We start from the raw sequence: 25,151 nt of genomic DNA on the forward strand, positions 1-25,151 counted from the left end.
AGAAGTGTCTGTTTATGTCTTCGGCCCATTTCTTCTCTGGGTTACTTGTTTTTTGGGTGTGGAGTTTGGTGAGTTCCTTGTAGATTTTGGATACTAGCCCTTTATCTGATATGTCATTTGCAACTATCTTTTCCCATTCTGTCAGTTGCCTATTAGTTTTCTTGATTGTTTCCTTTGCAGTGCAGAAGCTTTTTATCTTGATGAGGTTCCAGTAGTTCATTTTTGCTAAAAAAAAAATCTTAATTGTCATAAGACAAAAGAAGAAAATAACTTAGAAAGGAAAACCCATAAGCCTAGTGCAGATCTCTCAACTGAAATATGATAAGCCAGGAGTGGGTGGCATGATATGTTCAATTTGCTGCATGGAAAAAATGTGCAGCCAAAAATACTCTATCCAGCAAGGTTGTCATTCAAAAGAAACAGAAAGAGTTTCCCAGAAAAATAAAAGCTAAAGGAGTTTATGACCACTAAACCAGCCCTGAAAGAAATATTAAATGAGAACATTCCAGTGGAAAGGAGAAACCAAAAGTGATAGTGTAAGTTTGAAAATGCTGTGAAAAATGAATATTTCTACTAAAAATCAGTCAAGGAACTAAAAAATGGATGTACTCTTTAAATGACCATCAACTTAATATAGGCTGCTATATGCAGAAGAGGTCCTATGCAAACCTAACAGTGGCCACAAATCACAAATTACTAATAAATATGTAAAGAACAAAGTGAAAGAAATCCAAATATATCACTAAAGAAAACTAGAAAAGCAAGAAAGAGAAAAAGACAAGAAAGAATCAAAGAATATCTTCAAAAATAACTATAAAACCAATAACAAAATGGTACTAAATACATATCTTTCAATAATCACTTGGAATTTAAATAGACTAAATGCTCCAATAAAAACACATAAGGTGGAAGAATGGATAAAACAACAACAACAAAATTCATCTAAATGATGCTTATAAGAAACGTATTTTAGACCTAAAGACACCTGCAGATTGAAAGTGAAGGAATAGAGAAATAACTACCATGAAAACGGATCTCAAAAGCAAGCCAAAGTAGCAATATTTATACTGGGCAAAATACACATTAAAAGAAAGACTGTTTTAACAAAGAGATAAAGCAGACTCTATTAAAATAAAGGAGACAATCAAACAAAAATATATAACAATTATAAGTATTTGTATCCAACACAGAACCATGCAAATACATAAAAGAGTTAATAATAAATGTAAAGGAACTAATTGTTAATGATTATTATCATTATAACTATTATTATAATAGGACCTTTAACACCCCATTTACATCAGTAGACAGATCATCCAAACAGAAAATCAACAATGAAACAATGGCTTTGAATAACACACTGGAAAAAAATGGATTTAACTAATATATCCAGAACACCCCATCCTAAATACACATTCTTTTCAAGTGCATATGGGGTATTCTCCAGAATAAGTCACAGACCAGGTCAGAAAGCAGACCTCAACGAATGATTGAAGTCATACGATGCACCTTTTTCTGACCACAATGCTACAAACCAACCACAAAAAATATTCTGAAAAGAGCACAAATATATGAAGATTAAATAACATGTTACTAAACATGAATGGGTCAACCAGGAAATCAAAAAAGAAATTAAAAAGTACATGGAAACAAATGAAAATGAAAACACAATGATCCAAAGCCTCTGGAAAGCGGTAAAAGCAATTCTCAGAGGAAAGTTTATAGCAATATAGGCCTTCCTTGACAAGCAAAGACAATCTCAAATAAAACCTAACCTTACATCTAAAAAGGCTAGGAAAAGAACAATAAATGAAGCCTAAAACAGAAGCAAGGAGATCATAATGATTAGAGCAGAAATAAGTATAAATCATATAGAAACCAAACCAAACAAAACAACAGCGACAACAAAAATATCAACCCACAATAGAGCAAGTCAATGAAACCAGGAGCTGGTTCTTTGGGGAAAAAAAAATTGATAAAACTTTGAAAATAACATTCATAAGCCTCTAGGCAGACTTATAAAAAAGAAAGACTCAAAATCAGAAATGAAATAGAAGTAACAACCAACATCACATAAATACAAACAATTCTAAGATAATATTATGGAAAAACTATATTGTAAGAAATTGGACAACCTAAAGAAGTGGATAAATTCCTAGGAACATATAACCTACCAAAACTAAATAGAAACATATAAACTACCAAAAAAAAAAAAAAGGAGAAGAAGAAGAAGACGAAATAGAAAAAATTTAAACAGACCAATAACCAACACTGAAATTGAAATAGTAATTTTAAAAATTCTCAACAAACACAAGTCTGGGATCAGATGGCTTTACAGGAGCATTATAACAAACATTTAAAGAAGAGTTAATACCCAAAACATGTCAGTCGGAGAAAGACAAATACCATGTGATTTCGATGGAGCAATTTAACCAACATAACAAATGAGCAAAAAGGAAGAGAGAGAGAGAGAGAGAGAGAGAGAGAGAGAGAAACCAAGAAACAGACACTAACCATAGAGATCAAACTGATGGTTACCAGGTGTGGGATGGGTAAAAGTGATGCAAATTAAGGAGTGCACTAGTTGTGATAAGCACTGAGTGCTGTATGAAAGTACTGGATCACTATATTGTACACCAGAAACTAATATTGCATTATATGTTAACTAACTGGAATTTAAATACAAACCTTATAAAATATATAGACTTAATACCTATTCTTCTCAGAATATCCCAAACTATAGAAAAGGAAGGAAAGTTTCCAAATTCATTCTTGAGGCTTCTTTCACCTTGATACCCAAACAAACAAAGACACAATTAATAAACACAACAGGCCAATATCCCTGATGAACATAGAAAAAATACCCTCAACAAATTACTAGCAAACTGAATCCAACAACACATTTAGAAAGTTCTTCACCATGATCAAGCAGGATTTACTCCCAAGCTGTGTTTCAATATTTGCAAATCAGCCATTGTGATACAATGCATTGATAAGAACCATTTGATCATTTCAATATTTACAGAAAAAGCATTTGACAAAGTTCAACATTTATTCATGATCAAAGCCCTCAACAAAGTAGGTTTAGAGGGAAAATAACATAATAAAGGCCATATATGAAAAGCATACAGCTAATATCATCATCAATGGGGGGAAAACTGAGAGCTTTTTGTCTATAGTCAGGAACAAGACAAGGATGTCCACTCTCATCACCTTTATTTAACATAGTACTAGAAGTCCTAAGCATAGCAATTGGACAACAAAAAGAAATAAAAAGCATCCAAATCAATAAGATACTAGTGAAACTTTTACTATTTGCAGATGACATAATACTATATGTAAAAAGCTGGAAACACTCCACCAAAACTGCTAGAAACAATAAACAAATTCAGTAAATTTGCAGGATACAAAATCAATGAGTAGAAATCTCTTGCATTTCTATACACTAATAATGAAGCTGAATTAAGAGAAATTAAGACAACTATCCCATTTATAATAGCACCTTATTGCCATAGGATAGGATAGGATACCTAAGAATAAATCTAACCAAGAGGTGAAGGATTTGTATCCTGAAAACTGTAAAACACTGATGAAAGAAATTGAAGATGACACAAAGAAATCGAAAGACATTCAATGCTTATGGATTAGAAGAACAAATATCATTAATATGTCTAAACTACCCAAAGCAATCTACAGATTCAATGCAATCCCTATCAAAAATACCAACAGTATTCTTCACAGAACTAGAACAATCTAAAATATATGTGGAACCAAAAAAGACCTGAATAACCAAGGAAACCTTGAAAAAGAAAAAAGAGAGAAAGAAACAGTCAGAGGTGTCACAATTGCAGACTTCAAATATGATAAACCTGTAGCAATCCAAAAGGTATGGTGCAGGCACAAAAATAGACACATAGATCAATAGAACAGAATATAAAACCCAGAAATAAACCAACAACCATATGGTCAATTAATCTTTGACAAAGCAGAAAAGCATATCCAATGGGAAATAAACACTCTCTTTATCAAATGGTATTGGGAAAACTGGACAGATACATGTAGAAGAATGAAACTGGATCACTTTCTTGCACTATACACAAGAATAAACTAAAAGTGGATTAAAGACCTAAACGTGAGACCCGAGACCTACAAGAGAGCACAGGCAGTGATGTATCTGACATTGGCCATTGCCACATTTTTTCAGACATGTCTCCTGAAGCAAAAGAAATTAATGTATAAATAAACTACTGGGACCATATCAAAATAAAAAGCTTCTGCATGGAGGAGGGAACAGTCAACAAAACTAAAAGGTGACCTATGGAATGCAAGAAGATTTTTGCAAATGACATATATGATAACGGGTTAGTATTCAAAATATATAAACAACTTATAAAACTCAAAACACACAAAAAAAGAATAATCCAATTAAAAATGGAAGAAGAAGGGCACCTGAGTGGCTCAGTTGGTTAAGCGTCAGACTTTGGATCAGGTCATGTTCTTTTGTCTTATGGGTTTGAGCCCCACATCTGGCTCTGTGCTAACAGCTCAAAGCCTGGAACCTGCTTTGTATGCTGTGTCTCCCTCTCTCTGCTCCTCCCCCTCTCACACTTTCTGTCTCTCTCAAAAATAAATAAACATTTAAAAAATTTTTAATGGGAAGAAGACATGAATGGACATCTCTCCAAAGAAGATATAGAGATGGCTGACAGACACATAAAAAAGATGCTCAAATTCACTCATCATCAGGGAAATGCAAATTAAAACCACAATGAGATATCATCTCACACCTGTCAGAATGGCTAAAACGAACACCACAAGAAATAACAGGCATTGAGGAGAATGTGGAGAAAAAGGACTTGCACTGTTGGTAGGAATGCAAACTAGTACAGCCACTGTGGAAAACAGTATGGAAGTTTCCCAAAAAGTTAAAAATAGAACTACCTTATGATCTGACAATCATGCTACTGGATGTCTACCCAAAGAATGCAAAAACACTAATTCAAAGGAATACGTGCACCCTGTTTATGGCAGCATTATTTACAATAGCCAAACTATGGAAGCAAAAGAAATGATCATTAATTGATGAATGGATAAAGAAGACATGGTATATCTTAATACAATAGAATTTTTTCAGCCACAAAAAAAAGAATGAAATCTTGCCATTTGCAATGATATAGATGGAGGTTGAGAGCATAATCCTAAGTGAAATAAGTCAGAGAAAGACACATACCATATGATTTCACTCATATATCGAATTTAAGAAAAAAAAACAAGCAAATGGGGGAAACAGATGAAAGAGAGAGCAATAAAATGAGAAACAGACCCTAAATTACAGAGAACTGATAGTTACCAGAGTGGAGAGGTGTAGGAGGCTGGGTTAAATAGGTGATGGGTATTAAAGAGTACACTGGTTTTGATGAGCATGGTGAAGTATGTAAGTGTTGAACTGCTAAATTCTACACCTGAAACTAATATAACTCTATACACTAAGTAACTAGAAGTTTAGCAATTCTTGGAGGTGACTGAGTGGCTCAGTTGGTAAGTGTCCAACTCTTGATATCAGCTCATGTCATGATTCCACGGTTATGGGATGGAGCCCAATGTTGGGCTCCAAACTGATTGTGGAGCCTGCTTAAGGTTCTCCTTCTTTCCCTCTGTATACATATATGTTTTGATTGGGTGCTTTCCATGCTTCAAAATCCTGAACTACTGTCATCTTTTGAAATAAGCCATACTAATTTAAATGGTGGAATAAATTAAAATACTTCTTAGGTGATTGGATTAAATTAACATCAAAGTGTCACACACTAAAAAGAAAATATAATGATTTATCTTGAAGTAATCAAAGAAGTCTTCTAATACACAATCACAATGGAGCTGTTGTAATGTGACTAAAATAAATGACTCTGGATTGATCTACAAAAACTAGAATAGTACAGTATTGATAGTAACAGTGAGAAGTACAGGTGTTGGGGTCAGACAATGAGACTAAGCACTGGCATTGCAACTTCCTAACTGGGTTACCCAAGGCAAGTGATTTAGTCCCTTTTGATCTTTCAGCTCTAAACCTTGGAAGGAAGTAGAGAGGAAATGAGATAATGTATGTGAAGATGGTGTACCCATATAGTCAGACTGTTCTGTAATTATCTACTCTCCCTAGCCTAGTCTTTTGCTTGCTTCTCACACCATATTCATGTAGTCACAGGTCTATAGAAGAAGGATACACAAAGAGGGAAAGTTTTGGGCATATTAAAACAAACATCTCTCCCTCTGCTCTAAAAGTAAATGAATCATTGTTATAAGGTAGCATCTCTGTAATTTCCTCTCAAAGCACATCTTATTTACTGTTTCCAGATCTCTGTAAGCTCCATTCAGTTTTCATCTCATACGTAAAGCACCTCTTTTTGGTAGATATCCTGGATTGCTCATCATTTGGACCCAAGCAATTTTACCCAATAATCCGGCAATGCTGATCAAATCATTTTATCTCCCTATGTCTCAGCTCCTTCCTGTGTGAAATGGAAAACAATGCTTACCTCATGGAGTTTACACTCTAGTAAGGAAACACTTAAAAAAATTAAGAAAAAGAAAAAGAAGTTTCATATATATTAGCTAGCAGTAAAGACTAAGGAGAAAAATAAAGCAAAAAAGGTAGATAGGAAGTATTAGGGTGGATAAGTTTGAAATTGCAGGTAAGACTTCCAGGGAAAATGACATCTGAGTCAGAAATTAAAGAGTGAAGGAATGAGTCCCTGTAGAAATCTGGAGAGCAAGATTGTTGAGGTGAATGCAATGAAAGTACACAGCTCCAGACAGTAGTGCACTAAGTGTATTCAAGGGTAATGGAAAATGCAAGTATTGCTGGAGCAGTGGTTGATGGAGGTTTGAGGCAATGGAGGCAGAGAATGCTCATGGCCACTATATGATCCTGCAGGTAATGTTGCAAAAGGTTTTATAAGAAGTAAAGCCACTGGAAGGTTTTAGGTAGAGTAACAATATGATCTGACTTCCTTTCAGTAGGACCTGTGTTGAGAAAAGAATGTATGAAGCAAGAGCGGGAGAATGTAGTCCAGTTGCAATAATGTGACAGAGATACTGGAAATGGTTGAAGGAAATGGTACTTTGCATTTCACATATGAAGTATCAGAAAGATGGGTAAGTGAAGTTCTGAACAATTGGAAAGATTGTCAGTTACCTAAAGTACACAAGACTATGGTAGGATAAAATTTGGTAGGAAGAAAGAAAAATCAGAATTTTAGTTTTAGGTATTTTAACTTTGAAATACTTATTAAATATAAATGTTGAGTTATTGTGAATTATCTGAGATGGGGATGCACATTTGGAGATCTTCCACCCAATTAATGCTGTCTATAGATATACTAGTCCCGTAAGAAAAGATAGCACAAGCAAAGCAGTAGTTGAAGACAGTTTCATGAAAGGTGCCAAAAGGGATTGCCATCAGCACTCAGAGTATGAAAATAGTGGAGAAGTGTTGTAAGAATCCAGGGAGAGCTATAGCCATAGGAACAGTGTTGCCCAAAAGGAACATTTGCCTTAGATAAAGGGACAATATAATATTACCAACAGACCATATCCTAACCATATAGGAGCCAGGATATTAATAGTCAGTATTTCTCTCCACCTGCTCCCTGACATCCTACAAGTGTTTCCCAACAGCTGAACACATCCAGAAGCCAGAGGTAAGGGGGCTTACATTGTGAAGTACATGGAAGTCAGTCCTGCAGGGCATGGAGAGGGGTGAGAAAAGGTGGAGAGGTACCAAAGGGAAAACTGAGAATATTAAAAACCATGGAATTGTACAGGGAGCATATGTAGATAGAAATAAGAAGTACAACGATTGAGTCCTGAGTCTTCTAATAATCAAAAGAAGAGGAGAAAAAAAGACTAGCAAGGGAGGCTATAAGTTTCAGAGAGGGGAAGGTGGAACAGCCAGTTAAAGTACAGAGGTAGCTAAAAGAGAGTCATGAGTTCCAAAGTCAGACTAGCCTATTTGCTCTTTGCAAGTTGACAGATTATCTAAGATCACTGGGCTTCATTTTCTTCATTTATGAAAAGATAACATTAAGAATTAAGGAAGCCTCCCATATCTGTGAGTAGTCACAGTAAATGCAACATAAAGTGCCGAGAAGCAGGTTATGAGAATAGTCTGCATCTGTCTTGCAAGGTTAGCTAAGATTTCTGTGCCTCACCTTCTTCCAGTGGAACGAAAATGTCTATTTCTGTTCTGGAAAGATAACAAAAGGCATGGTGAGTTTTTCAGGTATCTGTAAATGTGATATAGTGAAAGATATTATGATGCACTTAGGTCACTGTGTCACTCTTCTGCCTAACATATCAGTAAAAGTATATTCATGACAACAACAATATCCAAAGCAAAATCAATGGGTTTGGGTTCAACTAAGTTCATCAAATGCTGCTTTAAGGAGATGTATTAGTTTGAGACTTCTCAGAGTTTTCAATATTGAAAACACAAATATTATAATTACCCAAAAAAAAAGCAAAATATGCCATGATTCCCAAAGTAACATAGCACTGAAACCCCCTTTCAGGGAACATTTCATGGCTCAAACAAGACCTGTAGAAACATTGCATTAGATACTGCACTCACTACAGAAACACCAGGTTAATGTGGTTATGATCTCATTAGTAATGGTTGAATCATACTGACTATATCACCTGGACCATATAAGACAAGGAGGACCTGACATGTGGAGTATAAATAGTGGTTAGGAGCAGGCCTTAGAACCTGAGCACAGGGTCTGTGTGTGACAGTGCAGGCTTCCATTCTTTTTTAACATTGGAGGTAACATTGGTAGCTAAAGCCTAGGGTAAAGTGAAGAGACTAAGAATTAATATATAGAAAATACTTTTACAAGTGCCTGATACAGGAAGAATGCAATACAGCATTATTTTTTAACTTAATTCTCTTAAATTTGTGTTTATTTTTGAGAGATACTGAGCATGAGCAGGGGAAGGGGCAGAAAGAGAGGGAGACACACAATCTGAGGCAGGCTCCAGGCTCTGAGTTGTCAGCACAGAGCCCAACAGGGCTGGAACTCATGAATTGAGAGATCATGACTTGAGCAGAAGTCAGACACTTAACTGACTGAGCCACGCAGGCATCCCTAATTTTTAAATTTTTATAAATTTTAATTCCATTATGGTTAACACAATGTTATATCAGTTTTAGGTGTACAATATAGTGATTCAACAATTCTATGCATATTTTAGTGCCCATCATAAGTGTACTCCTAATCCTCTTCACATATTTCACCTATCTCCCCACCCACCTCCATTCTGGTAACCATCAGATGGTTCTTCAGAGTTAAGAGTCTATCTTTCAGTTTGTTTCTGCTTTTCTTTGGTTATTGTTTTGCTTCTTAAATTACACATATGAGTAAAATCATATGGCATTTGTTTTTCTCTGAGTTATTTCACTTATCATTATACTCACTGGATCTATCCATGTTTGCAAATGGCAAGATTTAATTTTTTATGGCTGAGTAATATTCCATTCTCTCTCTCTCTCTCTCTCTCTCTCTCTCTCTGGACATAGACTTCTTCCATAGTTCAGATGTTGTAAATAATGATACTATAAATATTGGGGTGCATGTATTCCTTTGAATTAGTGTTTTTATATTATTTGGGTAAATCTCCAGTGGGATTACTGATCTCCAATAGTGGAATTACTGGTGGTTCTGTTTTTAACTTTTTGATCAACCTCCACATTTTTTCCCATAGTGGCTCCACCAATGTGCATTCTCACCAATAGCACAAGAGGGTTCTTTTTTTCCCACATTTTCCCAAGTACCTGTTATTTCTTGTATTGTTGATTTTAGGAATTCTGACAGATGTGAGGTATATCTTATAATGGTCTTGATTGGCATTTCTCTGATAATAAGTGATGTTAATCATCTTTTCAAATGTCTGTTGGACATCTGTATTTTTATGGGGAAGTATCTCTTCAGGTTTTTTGCACATTTTAAAATTGGATTCTTTGTTTTAATGGTGTCGAGTTGTAGAAGTTTTCTATATGGTTTGGATACTAACCCTTTATCAAAAATATCATTTCCAAATACGATTTCCTATTTAGTATGTCCCCTTTTAGTTTTATTGATTGTCTCCCTGACTGTGCAGACGCTTTTTATCTTGATAAAGTTCCAATAGTTTATTTCTGCTTTACTGTCCCTTGCCTTAGGATACATATCTAGAAACATTTGCTATAGCATTTGTCGGAGAAATTAATGCCTGTGCTTTAGTCTAGGACTTTGTTATGGGTTCCGCTCTCACATTTATATCTTTAATACATTTTGAGTTTATTTTCGTGTATGATATAAGACAGTGGTCCATTTTCCTTCTTTTGTATGTAGCTATCCAGTTTTCCCAGGACCATTTGTTGAAGGGACTGTATTTTTCCCACTGGATATTCTTTCCTGCTTTGTCAAAGATTAAGTGATCATATAATCATGAGTTTATTTCTGGGCTCTCTATTCTGTTCTATTATTCTATTTGTGTCTATTTTTGAACCATTACCATACTCTTTTGATTACTATAGTTTTGTAGTATATCTTGATATCTGGATTGTGATGCCTCCCTCCCCCCCCCCCTTTTTTTTTTGTTCAAGTTTGCTTTGGTTGTCTGGAGTCTTCTGTGGTCTTAAACAAATTATAAGATTATTTTTTCTGTTTTTGTGAAAAATGCTGTTGGTATTTTAATAAGGATTTAATTGAATCTGTAAATTGCTTTTGGTAGTATGGACATTTTAGCAATATTTGTTCTTCCAATCCATGAATGTGGAATATCTTTCCATTTATTTTTGTTATTTCAATTTCTTTAATCAATCTTATTTTATAGTTTTCAGAGAGCAGGTCTTTCAACCTATTTGGTTTAAGTTTATTCCTAGGTATTTTATTACTTTTTATGCAATTATAAATGGAATTGTTTTCTTAATTTTTCTTTCTGCTATTTTATTATTATCATACAGGGATGCAGTGAATTTCTGCACATTTATTGTTTTTATCCTGTGACCTCACTGAACTCATTTATCATTTGCATGCCTTTTGTTTCTCTTTTTTGTCTCTTGGCTATGACTAGGATTTCCAGTATTATGATGAATAAAAGTGAAAGTGGACATCTTGTTTTGTTCCTAAACTTAGGGGACAAGCTCTCTGTTTTTCACCATTAATTATGACATTAGCTGTGGGGTTTTCATATATGGCCTTCATTATGTTGAGGTATGTTTCCTCTAAACTTTTGTTAAGGGTTTTATGTCATGAATGATGTTTCACTTTGTCAGATTCTTTTTCTACATCTATTGAAATGATCATCAGTTCTTATCCTTTCTCTTATTGATGTGATGTATCACATTGATTGATTTGCATATATTGAACAACATTGAATCTTGGGAATAAGTCCCACTTGGTTGTGGTGAATGAATTTTTAGTATATTGTTTGATTTTCTTTGCTAATATTTAGTTCAGGATTTTTGTATCTATGTTCATCACAGATATTGGCCTGCGGTAGTCTATTTTTTTTTTGTAGTGTCTTTATATGGGTTTTGTGTCAGGATAATGCTGGGCTCATAGAATGAATTTGGAGGCTTTCCATAGTTTTTTATTTTTTTAAATATTTTGAGAAGAATACGTATTAACTCTTTAAATGTTTGGTACAATTCACCTATGAAGTCATCTAGTCCTGGACTTTTTTTTGGAGGGGGAGTTTTTTGATTACTGATTCAATTTCATTGTTGATAATCGGTCTGTTAAAATTTGCTATTTCTTCCTGGTTCAATTTTGGGAGGTTATATGTTTCTAGGAATTTACCCATTTCTTCTAGGCTGTCCAGTTTGTTGGCATATAATTTTTCATAATATTCTCTTGTAATTCTTTGTATTTCTATGGTGTTGGCGGTTATTTCTCCTCTTTAATTTCTGATTTTATTTATTGAATCCTCTTTTTTTGATCAGTCTGGATAAATGTTTATTAATTTTGTTGATCTTTTCAAAGAACAAACACATGTTTTCATCGATCTGTTCTCTTGAGTGTTGTTCCTAGGTCCTATATTACTTACTTCTGCTCTAAACTTTATTATTTCTTTCTGTTTATTTTAGGTTTGCTTTGTTGTTCTTATTCTACATCCCTTAGGTGTAAGATTGGAGCTTTTATTTGAGATTTTTCATGCTTTTGATGTAGATCTGTATTGCTATGAACTTCCCTCTTAGCTGCATCCCAAAGATTTTGGAAATTGTTTTTATTTCCATTAGTCTGCATGTGTTTTTCAATTTCTTTGATTTATTGGTTGTCCCATTTATTTTTTAGTAGCATGTTATTTAGCCTACATGTATTTGTGCTCTTTCTAGATATTTTTCTTGTGGTTGATTTCTAGTTTGTGGTCAGAAAAGATGCCTGGTATAACTCCTGTCTTTTATAATTCATGAAAACTTGTTTTGTGGCTTATTTATAATCTATTCTGGAGTATTTTTGTGTGCACTTTAAAATAATCTGTGTTCTTCCATTAAATATATCTGTTAAATCCCTCTAATCCAGTGTGCCTTTCAAAGTCACTATTTCCTTGTTAATTTTGTTTGAATGATCTGTCTATTGATGTAAGTGGGGTGTTAAAGTCCCCTACTATTATTATATTACTATTGATTACTTCTTTTATGTTTGCAATTAACTTGTTTCTGTATTTGGGCTCTTCCATGTTGAATGCATAAATATTAACAATTGCTATATCTTCTTGTTGGATTGTTTCTCCTTATGACTGTATAGTGCCCTTCTTTGTTTTTTGTTGCAGTCTTTGTTTTAAAGCCTATTTTGTCTGATATTAGTATTGCAGTCCCAGCTTTCTTTTGACATCTATCTGCATGTAAATATATCTTCATTCCCTCACTTTCTTTGTTTTTTAAGTTATAGTGTGTTTTATTTCTTTTGTCTGTTTGTTTTATAGTTTATTGTCAAATTGGTTTCCATGTAACTCCCAGTGCTCATCCCAACCAGTGCCCTCCTCCATGTCCATCATCCCCCTTTTCTTTTCCGTTTCCCCCATCAGCCCTCAGCTTGTTCTCAGTATTCAAGAGTCTCTCATGGTTTACATCCCTCCCTCTCCCTAACTCTTCCCCCCCCCCCCATGGTCCTCTGTTAAGTTTCTTCTACTACACTTATGAGTGAAAACATATGGGTCCATCCTTCTCTGCCTGACTTCTATCATTTAGCATGACTCCCCCGAGTTCCATCCACATTTCTATGAATGACCAGATTTCGTTCTTGGTCATTACCATATTGTACTCCATTGTATATATAACCCACATCTTCTTGATCCATTCATCAGATAATGAACATTTAAGCTTTTCCCATGATTTGGCTATTGTTGAAAGTGCTGATATGAACATTGGGGTACATGTGCCCCTATGCATCAGCACTTCTGTGTCACTTGGGTAAATCCTTAGCAGTGTTATTGCTGGGTCATAGTGGACATTCCCTCACTTTCGATATGTCTTTAGGTTTGAAACGAGCCCCTTGTAGGCAGCATATAGATGAGTTTTACTTTTTTATCCACTCTGACACTTTTTGTCTGTTGACTGGAACACTTACTCCATTTACATTCAAAGTAAGTATTAGTAGGTATGTGCTTATTGCCATTTTGTTATATTTGTTTGATGGCTATTTTTGTTGTTCTTCCTAGTTACCTTCTTTTCTTGCTCTCTTCTTTTGCAGGTTGCTGTCTTTCTTTAGTGATATACTTGGATTTCTTTATTTTTTGCATATCTACTACCAGTTTTTTTTTGTTACCATTAGGTTTATATTTAATATCTTATTCATATATCGGTCAATATTAAGTTGATGGTCACTTATGTTTGAACCCATTTTTTACTCCTGTCTTTCTCCCACATTTTAAACATATGGTGTCATACTTTACACCCGTGTGTGTGTGTGTGTGTGTGTGTGTGTGTGTGTATGAATCCCTTGACTGATTAACAGATGTACTGCTTTTTTGCTTTCTGCCTTTCTTGCTCCTATTTATGATCTTTATGATCTTTCCTTTCCACTCAAAGAGTTATCTTTAACATTTCATATAGTTCTCAGTTAGTGGTCATGAATTCCTTAAATTTGTGTTTGTCTGGGAAACTCTTTATCTCTCCTTTTCTGATTGATAGCCTTGCTGGCTACAGTATTATTACTTTCAGGGTTTTTTTTCTTTTAGCATTATGAGTAGGTCATGTCACTCCTGTTTAGCCTGCGAAGCATTTGCTAAAAAATCACCTGATAGATTGGTTAGGGTTTCCTTTTATGTAATTGTCGTATTTTATCATTAAAATAGAATTTTTATCACTGCCTTTTACAATTTCAATTTATTACATCTTGGAGTGGTCCTCCTTGGGTTGATTTTTTTGGAAGTTTTCTGTATCTCTTAGGTCTGGATTTCCCTTTAATTCCATAAATTCATGAAGTTTTCAGCTTCTTCAAATAAATTTTCTAATCTTTTCCTCTCTCTTCGACTTCTCAATCCATATAATGAAGTTTTGAAATCTTTATTTATTTTTGAGAGAAAGAGACAAAGCACTAGCAGGGGACAACAGAGAGAGGGAGACACAATATGAAGCAGGGCCAGACTCTAAGCTGTCAGCACAGAGCCTGACATGGGGCTTAAAGTCATGAACCACAAGATCATGACCTGAGCCTAAGTCAGACATTTAACTGACTGAGCCACCCAGGCATCCCAATGAAAATGTTATACTTGATGGTGTCACTGAATCCTATTAGTCTTTTTTTCATTTATTATTATTGGGTTTTTCTACTATTAAGATGTATTGCTCTCCATTACACCTATCTTTCAAGTCACTGTTCCATTCTTCTGTTTCCTTTGGTCTAAAATTTTTTCCTCTAGTGTATTTTAATTTCAGTTACTGAGTTCTCCATCTGTGGTTCTTTGGCTTATGTTTTCTATCCCTTTGTTGAAAGTCTCATTGAAGTCTTCCACTCTTTTTTCAACTGCAGTGAGTGTGTCTATGATTATTACATTAAATTCGCTATGAAACATATTATTTATCTCCATTTCACTTAGTTCTCTTGCTGTGATTTTGTTACTTTCTTTCATTTGGGACATATTCCTCTGTCTCCTTGTGTTGTCTAATTCTGTGTTTGTTTCTATGTGTTAGGAAAATCAGCTACATCTTTTGATTCTGAAAAAAGTGCCTGGCAGAGTAATGTAACTCTGTGTAGTGTAACTCAGTGCAGAGTAACTCTGTTACCAGAGTTTCAGAGGTGTCTCCTATGTGTGTTGCATGTGTTCTGTTGTTCTGGCTGAACCATGTTTGCTTATAATCCAGTTGTATGCAGTGGGTTTCTTTACCTGATGAGGGAACCGTCTGGTCCCTATGTTGTTAGTGGGCCAGTCTGGGGCTGCCTTGAACTTGAGTTGAATCAGACCAGGCTCAGGGACACAGTATCACCGAACTGCAGAGTGCTTTCTTTGTGTTGCCCCCTGTGGCTCTTTCATTGGTGGGCAGGGTCTGCAATCTGACTTGCAGCCTGCCCCCCTGCCCACTGTTGGAGCTGCAATTGGACTGGTGTGTGAGTATCTTCCCTTCTCAGGGGGTACAAGTCACTTTGAAGTGGTACTGGTTCCTTGTAAACTACCAGGTTTGTGGCATCACTTTGGATTGGCTCTGGCTGAAGATGTATCGGAGGCGGTTGAGTCTGTAGAGAATGTCAGGGCAGAGTATGCAGTGCCAACAAGGCCTGTGCTGTTCTGCTGTGGGAGGGGACTTGCAACCACCCTTGAAAACTCCTGACAGGCTGTCTTGGAGGGAACAGATTGGTGAAAGTATGTGGGGCAGCATGCTGTTAGCCAGCTAGATGGACAGTGTTGGTGCTGGGCTGGGTCCCATGAGTGTCCATTTATCTAGGCTGGGGGTAGGGAGGAAAATGATGCATGCAAGCGCTCTTGTTATTGGAGAAGATCTTTGCCCCTCCTGCCTATGCTCTGAGACTAGTAAATATTCTTCCCATATTCTCCAGACAGTTTACAAACTGCTGCTTCTATGCTGTATCTCAGAGGGTTCTCTGTTGCATTATCTCTTTAAGGAGAGAGAGTCTACCCTCTGGGCTTTTGCAGAGCTGAGCATTCTAATTTTTTAAATACTAGATGGTAAGCCCCACTGATTGTTGGGACCCTCTGGTTTTCAAAATCAAATGTTATGGGATTAGTCTTTTCCATGTGACTCCCCATGCCTGTGGTGCCCGGGGTGGGAGTCTGGTCCTTTCCCCACCCCACACTCACTGTGTCCCTCCCTCTATGATACAGTCCTGCAAGTTTGGCTCTTGACCACATCTCCACCCCTCCTACCCTCTTTGATACATTTAGCTGTGGAGTGTCTGTTCTCCCAGTCTTTGGGTCATTTTCTGGTTTATTTACTTTGATGTGGGTGTTATCTAGTTGTATCTGTGGGGTGAAGTGCGCTTAAGATCCTCCTACTCTGCCATCTGCACAGGGAGTCCCTAGAGTGTTATTCTTATTGGTTATCCACAATTTCCCTGAGGGGCATAGTGCAATTACTCCACTTTATATCTAGGAAAAAGCACGGAAATTGTTAGCAACTGATATGAAAGCATGCTTTCCTGGCTAGTCCCAGAAGAGCGGTGATTTGTATGTGTTCAGTGGGAGTCCACTCTATCAAACTCACAGCAAATTTTCATCCCCATTATCAGTGGGGCAGTAAGCATTGGAGATGGGCCAGTGTATGATTGCCTTGGGCTAGACACTGTTACCCACAAGTAGTATGTAGCCATTTAATAAGCATGTTAACTATACCTCAGGCAACACTTTATGCTTTGAGAAATATTGGGATAGGCTATTTTTCAGTGGGAATTAAGATTTTCCAGTGATAGAAATGCTATTAGTCATAGCTCACATTTACTGATTTGTGGATTTAATTGGGGCCTTGTACCTCTGTCTTTGATTTTCTGTTATGTTTCTTATTTATTTCACCCAAGTTGTTCTGTCAAATTAATATTCATCTAGTATATTCTTTTTTTATGTTTATTTATTTGAGGGGAGGGCAGCAGAGAGAGTGAGCGAGGTAGGGATTCCCATGCAGGTCCTACACTACCCATATGGAGCTTGATGAAAAGCTCAAACTCTTGAACCATGAGATCATGACCTGAGCCTAAGCCAAGAGTCAGACACTTAACTGGCTGAACCATCTAGGTGCCCTTATCCAGTATATTCTTAACACTTAAATACATTTTAATGTGCTGCAATTTTCTATGGCATTGGGAAAAATGGGAAGAAAACAAAAGAAAATACTCTCTAATAGAATTTAATGTATTTGTGATAAATAAGGCTTATTTTTAGGTAGTAGATTTTTCTTGTCCCCAAATCACAAGGAGAGTTGTCCTTTATTTTTATCTACCTCCCTGTTCATATTTGGTGTGGAAATGATCATCAGGCTCTGAATCTTTGGAATTAGACATTTAAAAAATTTTTAATGTTTATTTTTGAGAGACAGAGAGAGAGAGTGTGAGCAGGGGAAGGTCAGAGAGAGAGGGGGATACAGAATCTGAAGCAGGCTCCAGGCTCTGAGCTGTCAGGACAGAGTCTGATGTGGGGCTCGAACCCACAAACCGTGAGATCATGCCCTGAGCCGAAGTCGGACGCTCAACCGACTGAGCTACCCAGGCGCCCCTGGAATTAGACTCTTAAGACATTTATTTTATTTTTTATTTCTCACTAATGCAGAATTATGTTATTTTTCCTCTGATAGTTACTTTACATCCCATTTATTGCATCCCATTGGTTCTTATATGTCATATTTTCAACCCTGTAATTTTCTAAATGATTTTAATTTTGTATTAAAAATTTTAAATAGAGAAACTATTCTGGTACAAGTAGAAAGATACTTTATTTTGCTTAGCTATTTCATTTCTAGTCTTATTGCATGGTACTTTCTTCCTTTATGATTTATAAAGTTTTTGTAGCCTACTAAATTATCAGTTTTTTTAAATTTTATGGGCATTTGAAAGGAATGTGTATTCTCTAATGACAGAGTTTATATATGTATACATATGTGTGTGTGTGTGTGATTTATTGATTAATTTTAGATATTCTATATCTTAATGTTTCTACTCTAACCTGGCTTTACATGAGTTGTGTTAATGTCTCTCATTATTACTTTCTATTTCTCCTAGAATCTCTTTAACTTTCTTCTTTTAAAAGTCTTTTTTTATTTGGTGCCTAGATAATAATTTTTATATATTCATAGGCAAATGTAATCTTTTTATAAAATGTCTTTCTCTTTCTCATTTAGTACTTTTTCATTAGGTTGTATATCTTTTCTGAAATGAAAATTATAATCCTGCATTCATTTAAATTAATAGACTTTATTTTTATAGCACTTTTAGGTTTACACAATTGAGCAGGTTACAGAGCATACACTTTCTCCTTGTCAACATGGTTTTTCCTATTATTAACATATTTCCTTGGTGTGATACATTTGTTACCATTGATGAACCAATGGGGGTACATTATTACTAAGAAAACCCATAGTTTACATCAGGGTGAACTCTTTGAGTTGTACCATTTATCAATTATGACAAATGTATAATGCCATGTGTCCATGATTTCAATAATATACAGAATAGTTACACTGCACTAACAATCTTGTGTGCTCCGCCCATTTATTCCTCCCACCCCTCAACCCCTAGAAATCACTGCTCTTTTTACTGTCTTCATGTTTTACCCTTTCCAAAATGTCATACGATTGAAATTCATACAGTATGTAGACATGTCAGAGAGACTTCTTTCATGTATTCAGTATGGTTTTAATATGTAAATTCAAATATTTTATTGCATTATAGTTGTCTGGAATTATGATTTTTATTGAAGTATAATTGGCATGCAATATTATATTAGTTTCAGGTTTGCAGAATAGTGATTCTACAATTCTATAAGTACTCAGCACTATAAGTATAGTCACCATCTATCACTATTCAACGTTATTACAATATTACTGACTATATTACTAGTGCTGTACTTTTCAACTATTTTATCATAGCTTTAAATTTTTGCTTAGTTTCATTGATTTAGTGTTCTTAACGGAGAAGTTCCATATTACATATATTGAGCTCTTTTATATGTCTTCTATCTGTGTACCTTTTTCTCATGCCCCTTTTATCTTTTCTCTATTAGTGTTTGATAATTTTATTCTTCTCTTTTTTGTCTTCTCTTTCTCTTATGGTCGTAATCATGGTATTTAACACCTTTAGGGTGTTTTTCATCTTAAATGCTTTGGAAATTTTAGGCTAGAGCTTTTGTCTTTAGTTTTCATTTTCCCAGAAGGAAACTATGAGAACAGGATGGGGTGAAGTCGTTTATTTGGAAGGTGGAGGAAACACAAAGGGAGGGGTGTGAGTGTGTGTGTGTGTGTGTGTGTGTGTGTGTGTGTGATGGAAGTGAGACAAGGAAGGAAAGACAGAAAAATGAGCACATTATCAAGAAAGTTATCTTTCTAGATAACTAGAGTCTAGCTCCCCTGCGGAATTCAAGGCACTAAAGCAAAGATTCTGTCCAGAATGGTTCCATCTAAAGGATATTTGAGCATGCTTATGTTGGAAGCATATACCTTAAAAATGGAAACGAATAAATAGAAAATTAGCACGGCCCTGGTGCAAGGATGACACACAGACTCCATGAAAGAGTGTTTGGGCTAGGCGCTTTTAACCCCCCATTGTTGACTGAGGATTGCTCCAGGAGAGCTTTTATGTTAAGGCACTTCACCACTTCTGAAAGTAGAGAAGCAGAGCTCTAGGCACCAGAAAAAGTCTTTGGCAGTGAGAAGGAGATGCTAAAAGTGAGGCAGGAAGAGGGAGGGAGAGGTCACTCATAGGATGACATTTTTCATCACCTTTTTGACATTTGACATTTTATATTTCCTGTTGTCACTGTTTTCTGGAAGGTTTTATTATTTGTTGGCATATTATTCAGTTAATATAAACATGTTCCCAAATCCTGGCTTTGATTTGAACCTTTTTATTGTATTAAGAGAACCTTAAGTGAGAGAAGCAATCGTCCAGGAAGCTCTCAACTTCATGACTCAAGGCACCCTCTTAAAAATAACTGTGTATCCATTTCTATTTTCCTCAGGATCAACTATGATTCCAGAAGACTTCTAATCTTTGTCTCTGTGTGGGTCGGAGTTGTACATCAGTGTCTTTTCCTTTCGCAGTAGTCTTTAAGGTCTGCCTATACCATACCCTTTTTTCCCCACATCTTTACAATCTCTGAACCATCTTTTCCTTGTGATCCTGATCAATTTATTTTTTGTTACCACAAATTGTTCTTTGGGGTAGGTCTTTGTCCTTTGGAAAGGAAATGTTTAGTCTTTCTGGGATCGTAAGTGATTTGGTCTGCTTTAGTACTGCTTCCCATTTAATATTTCCCCATAAATTTCATGCTTATCTGCAATGAAAAGCCTGTAAGAACATTTCTGACTAATACTAGTTTATCTCAGACTTGCTCATCAGGTTATTTTTAGTGTGCAGCCTTCTTATGGTGGGGGTGGTGATAGTTTTTGTGATTTTGTGTTCCTGGGGTTATTCTATACTTCAAACTTCTGTGCCATTACTGAGCAATGACTAATCCCACGTGTGGCCTTTGGCTTTTTTGTGTTTGGTCATGCCTTCTTTTATTCTGGGTTTCATAAAGATTCCTTGTCACCTAGTTTTGATTGAAGATGTTGTGTATTTTCTACACTCCTGCCTCTTACCTTTGCTACCTGAGCTTCTCTGTTTGGTTTTCATGAATGTAGTTGGGGATATCAAAAGTACAGACAGAAACTCTATAATGTTACCATACTGTTGTTGCCAGCATTTCTTTATTTCTTCCAGGATCTGTTTTGGTAAAATTATTTTTTTTCAAGTACATGTAAATTAAATAAATAAAATTATACCTCAATTTTCACAAAATTAAAACAAAAATTTTTGTAATATTATTTTATTATTTTTTTAATTTCTGCCTCATGTTCTAAACATTAGGCATAGTGTCTTTTTATTCTTGTTGAAATCTCACCAGAGATGCCATTTTTGTGTGTGTGTTTTCAAATTATCAACTTTGCCCTTGCTAGTAATTATCTTTTTTTGGTTAGTTTTGCATTTTCATTTATTTATTTAATTTTTTCTGAGATCTTCTTAGTTTCATCCAATATTTGCTATTTAAGAATAGAATATGCTTTCAGTAATATGCCAATGACCTGTATATTTACTAAATTTCCTAGAATACTAAAGTCATATTTTATGTATTATTTTTTAATTTAAATTCAAGATAATTAACATACAGTGTAGTCTTGGCTTCAGGAGTAGAACCCAGTATTTATCTCTTACATTTCACACCCAGTGCTCATCCCAAAAAGTGCCCTCTTAAATGCTCATCACCCATTGTGTGTATACAGTAACTAGTAATTACCTTTATTAAATGCTTGTTTTTTACCTCTTTGATATCTGCTATAATAATTCATTATTCTTGCCTTTTACCTTTGAATTTGACTTTCTTTCTCCATCTTCATGTAATGTACATTTAGCTAGTAAATTTTCAGTCTTTTCTTTTCAAATGTATGTATTTATGGCTATAAATTTTGTCCTACTAATTTTTAGCTGTATCTCACAAGTTTGATATTAAGATTTTTAAAATTTCACTTCAAATATTTAAAAATCCTTATATTTCTTCTTTGATCCATGAGCTAATTTCCAAGAAAATAGTAATTTTGTATTTATCTTTTGTCTTTGATTTCTAAATTAATTGCATTTTATTTAAGAAACATGTTTTGTATTTCATTCTTTGGAAATTTATTGAGATAGGCTTTATGACAATATTCACTTGTAAATATTTTACATGGTCATGCAAAGAACATGTATTCTGTATTTATTGGGTGAAATATTCAATTAATGTCCATAAGGTCAGTTTTGTTAAGGTCAGCACTGCTCAAATTTTTTTTTAAATGTCTTTATTTTATTTTGAGAGAGAGAGACAGAGAGTGAGAGAGAGGGGCAGAGAGAGAAGCACAGAATCTGAAACAGGCTCCAGGCTCTGAACTGTCAGCACAGAGCCCAATGCAGGGCTGGAACCCATAGACTGTGAGATCATAACCTGAGCTGAAGTCGGATATTTAACTGACTGAGCCACCCAAGCGCCCCATTACTGCTCAACTTTTCCACAACCTCACCGGTATTTTGTCTGTTTGTTTGCTTGTTTGTTTTTACAAATAAGTATATCCAAGAATCGTTTTTTAGTGATTGGACAGGTTTTCATTCTCTAGTTTCTGTTTGATCTCAAGTAATAATCTTGCCTTGAAGTTTAATAAAGTCCAGTTTATTTTGTTATATTAAAGTATAGCTATATCATTTTCCTTTTGGGGTACCATTTCAGATACATCTTTCTTTATTCCTTATTTTTAATCTTTCTATTATAATACATCATACTTGAAATTGCTTTTTTTCAGTGAAAATATTCATTATTGTAAAAATAAATCTAGTAAACCTGAGAATCACTATCTTTTAAATGGATTATTTATTCTAGCCATACTTAATGATTTCTTAATATTTTAATTTCAACCATATGGAATTGCTCTTTTATATAGTCACATTAAAGATAACGCCATTAGTATTATTTTGGATGCTCTCTCAAAGAAATAAAGCAAGAAACAAAAAGACAAAATTATTCTTTTCAAGTATTATAATAGATACATAGAAACTTTAGTAAAGTGAAGCAAATATTAGAAATTATATTTTTAACAGTTTACCAAGATGCCTACCTACTTACTTAATATATGTTCTAATAGAAGCTATTTAAATCATCAAGAAAAATGTAAACATACAAAGAGAATAATCTTCACATTAGACACTCAATTAAATAATACCTTCGAGTAACTGTAAGGACTCTGTAGGATCTTAATGAAGATAATCACAAACTATTATTGAATGAGAAAACTTGAACTAAAATAGAGAGAATACATACATCTGGATGGAAGAACACATTGAAACTATGTCAGTTTTCATAGGTCTTATTTACTATTTACTATGCCTAAATAGAGGAGCAAGCACCAAATTATAGTGTTAAAGTAATTTATGGCATTTCTGTTTTCATCTAAAATATGTGACACATTCTGCAATAAGTTGTAGCACATATTAGACAACACACTATTTTATTTTATTTTTTTCCATAATATTTTATTGTCAAATTGTTTTCCATACAACACCCAGTGCTCTTCCCCTCAAGTGCCTTCCACCATCACCACCACCTGTCTTCCCCCCTCCCCCCCAACCCTCAGTTCATTCTCAGCATTCAATAGTCTCTCAAGTTCTGCATCCCTCTCTCTCCCCAACTCTCTCTCCCTCCTCCGCTCCCCCTGGTCCTCCATTAGGTCTCTCTTGTTTTCCTGCTAGACCTATGAGTGCAAACATATGGTTTCTGTCCTTCTCTGCCTGGCTTACTTCACTCAGCATGACACCCTCAAGGTCCATCCACTTTCCTACAAAGGGCCATATGTCATTCCCTCTCATTGCCATGTAGTACTCCATCATGAATATATACTACATCTTCTTGATCCATTCATCAGGTGATGGACATTTAGGCTGGGGATTTACCCAAGAGAGAAAGCAATGCTGATGCATAGGAGCACATGTACCTCAATGTTCATAGCAGCGATGTCAACAATAGACAACACGCTATTTTAAAAAAGGGAAGTTCTACTTTAAATTTTGTGTACTTGCAAGCCCTTACTAAAGCATTAGTATTGGAGTTTTCATATGTGTGTGTTTTAATACTTTGCTATGATTTTTAACATTTATTTTAATGACATAAAATGAAGGATGAAAGAGAAAATGAAAACAAGCACAAAGAAAAAAATATGTTATTTCTGGAGAATAAATTAAAGTTGAAAATTTTACCTTCTGTTTTAATTAACTAACATGCAGGGGATAGACATATAAGGGACACTAGGGTGGCTCAGTAGGTTAAGTGACCCCATTCTTGGTTTAGGCTCAGGTTATGACTTTGGGGTTTTGTAGGTTCAAGCCCCACATCAGGCTCTGTGTTGGCAGTGCAGAACCTTCTTGGGATTTTCTCTACCCCTCTCTGTTTTTCTACTCAGACAGTCACTGTGGTTTCCTGCAACAGTGCTTGGACTGAGCCAGTGCTAAATCCCCCTCCTAATGGTGTGGGGGAAGAAGGTCCCTCAAAACCAGCACTTCACCATCTCTTCACAGAGCCCTCTGACTGGACCAAGGCCCCAGTCAGTGCTCCAGTGCCATTGTGCTACCAAACCCCTGTAGCCTCTCTTTAATCACTGCCTTAAGGACCAGGACCCCTTGCCGGTGCACCAGAGCTACCACCAGACCTGGAGGCCACATCAATGGCCAGAACAATCTGTAGTTATATGCCTCCTATGTCTTTTTGTCCATGTCTTACTACTTTGACATTGATGATATGGCTTTAAAGAATTTTGCCGAATATTTTCTTCACCAATCTCCTGAGGAGAGGGAACATGCTGAGAAGCTGATGAAGCTGCAGAACCAACCAGGTGGCAGAATCTTCCTCCAGGGTATCACAAAACCAGAACATGATGGCTGGAAGAACAGGCTTAATGCAATGGAGTGTGTGTTACACTTGGAAAAGAGTGTGAGTCAGTCACTACCAGAACTGTACACACTGGCCACTGATAAAAACAACCCCCATTTGGGGCACCTGGGTGACTCAGTCGGCTAAGCGTCTGACTTCAGCTCAGGTCATGATCTCACCATTCCTGAGTTTGAGCCCTGCATTGGGCTCTGTGCTGACAGCTCAGAGCCTGGAGCCAGCTTCAGATTCTGTGTCTCCCTCTCTCTCTCTGCCCAGCCCCCCCCCCCCGCCTCATGCTCCATTTTCTCTGTCTCAATAATAAATAAAACATTTAAAAAATTTAAATGACCTCCATTTATTGTGACTTCATTTAGATTCATTAGCTGAAGGAGTAGGTGAAATCTACCAAAGAATTGGGTGACCAGGTAAACAAACTGCATAAGGTGGGGGCTCCGGAATCTGGCAGGGCAGACTATCTCTTTGACAAGAACACCTTGGGAAATAGTGATCATGAGAGCTAA

At 35.7% G+C, this 25,151-nt stretch overlaps 1 non-coding gene and 1 pseudogene across 1 annotated transcript; both read left to right on the forward strand.

Annotated features, from left to right (window-relative positions):
• LOC115302355 overlaps window positions 1-25,151 on the forward strand; it is a 26,564-nt pseudogene extending 1,413 nt beyond the window's left edge.
• Window positions 19,620-19,723, forward strand: LOC115303137. Its single transcript, XR_003913848.1, has one exon. It is a non-coding gene; the product is annotated as a U6 spliceosomal RNA (small nuclear RNA).

This window comes from Suricata suricatta, chromosome 9 (assembly GCF_006229205.1).
Source record: "Suricata suricatta isolate VVHF042 chromosome 9, meerkat_22Aug2017_6uvM2_HiC, whole genome shotgun sequence".
Lineage (NCBI taxonomy): Eukaryota > Metazoa > Chordata > Mammalia > Carnivora > Herpestidae > Suricata > Suricata suricatta.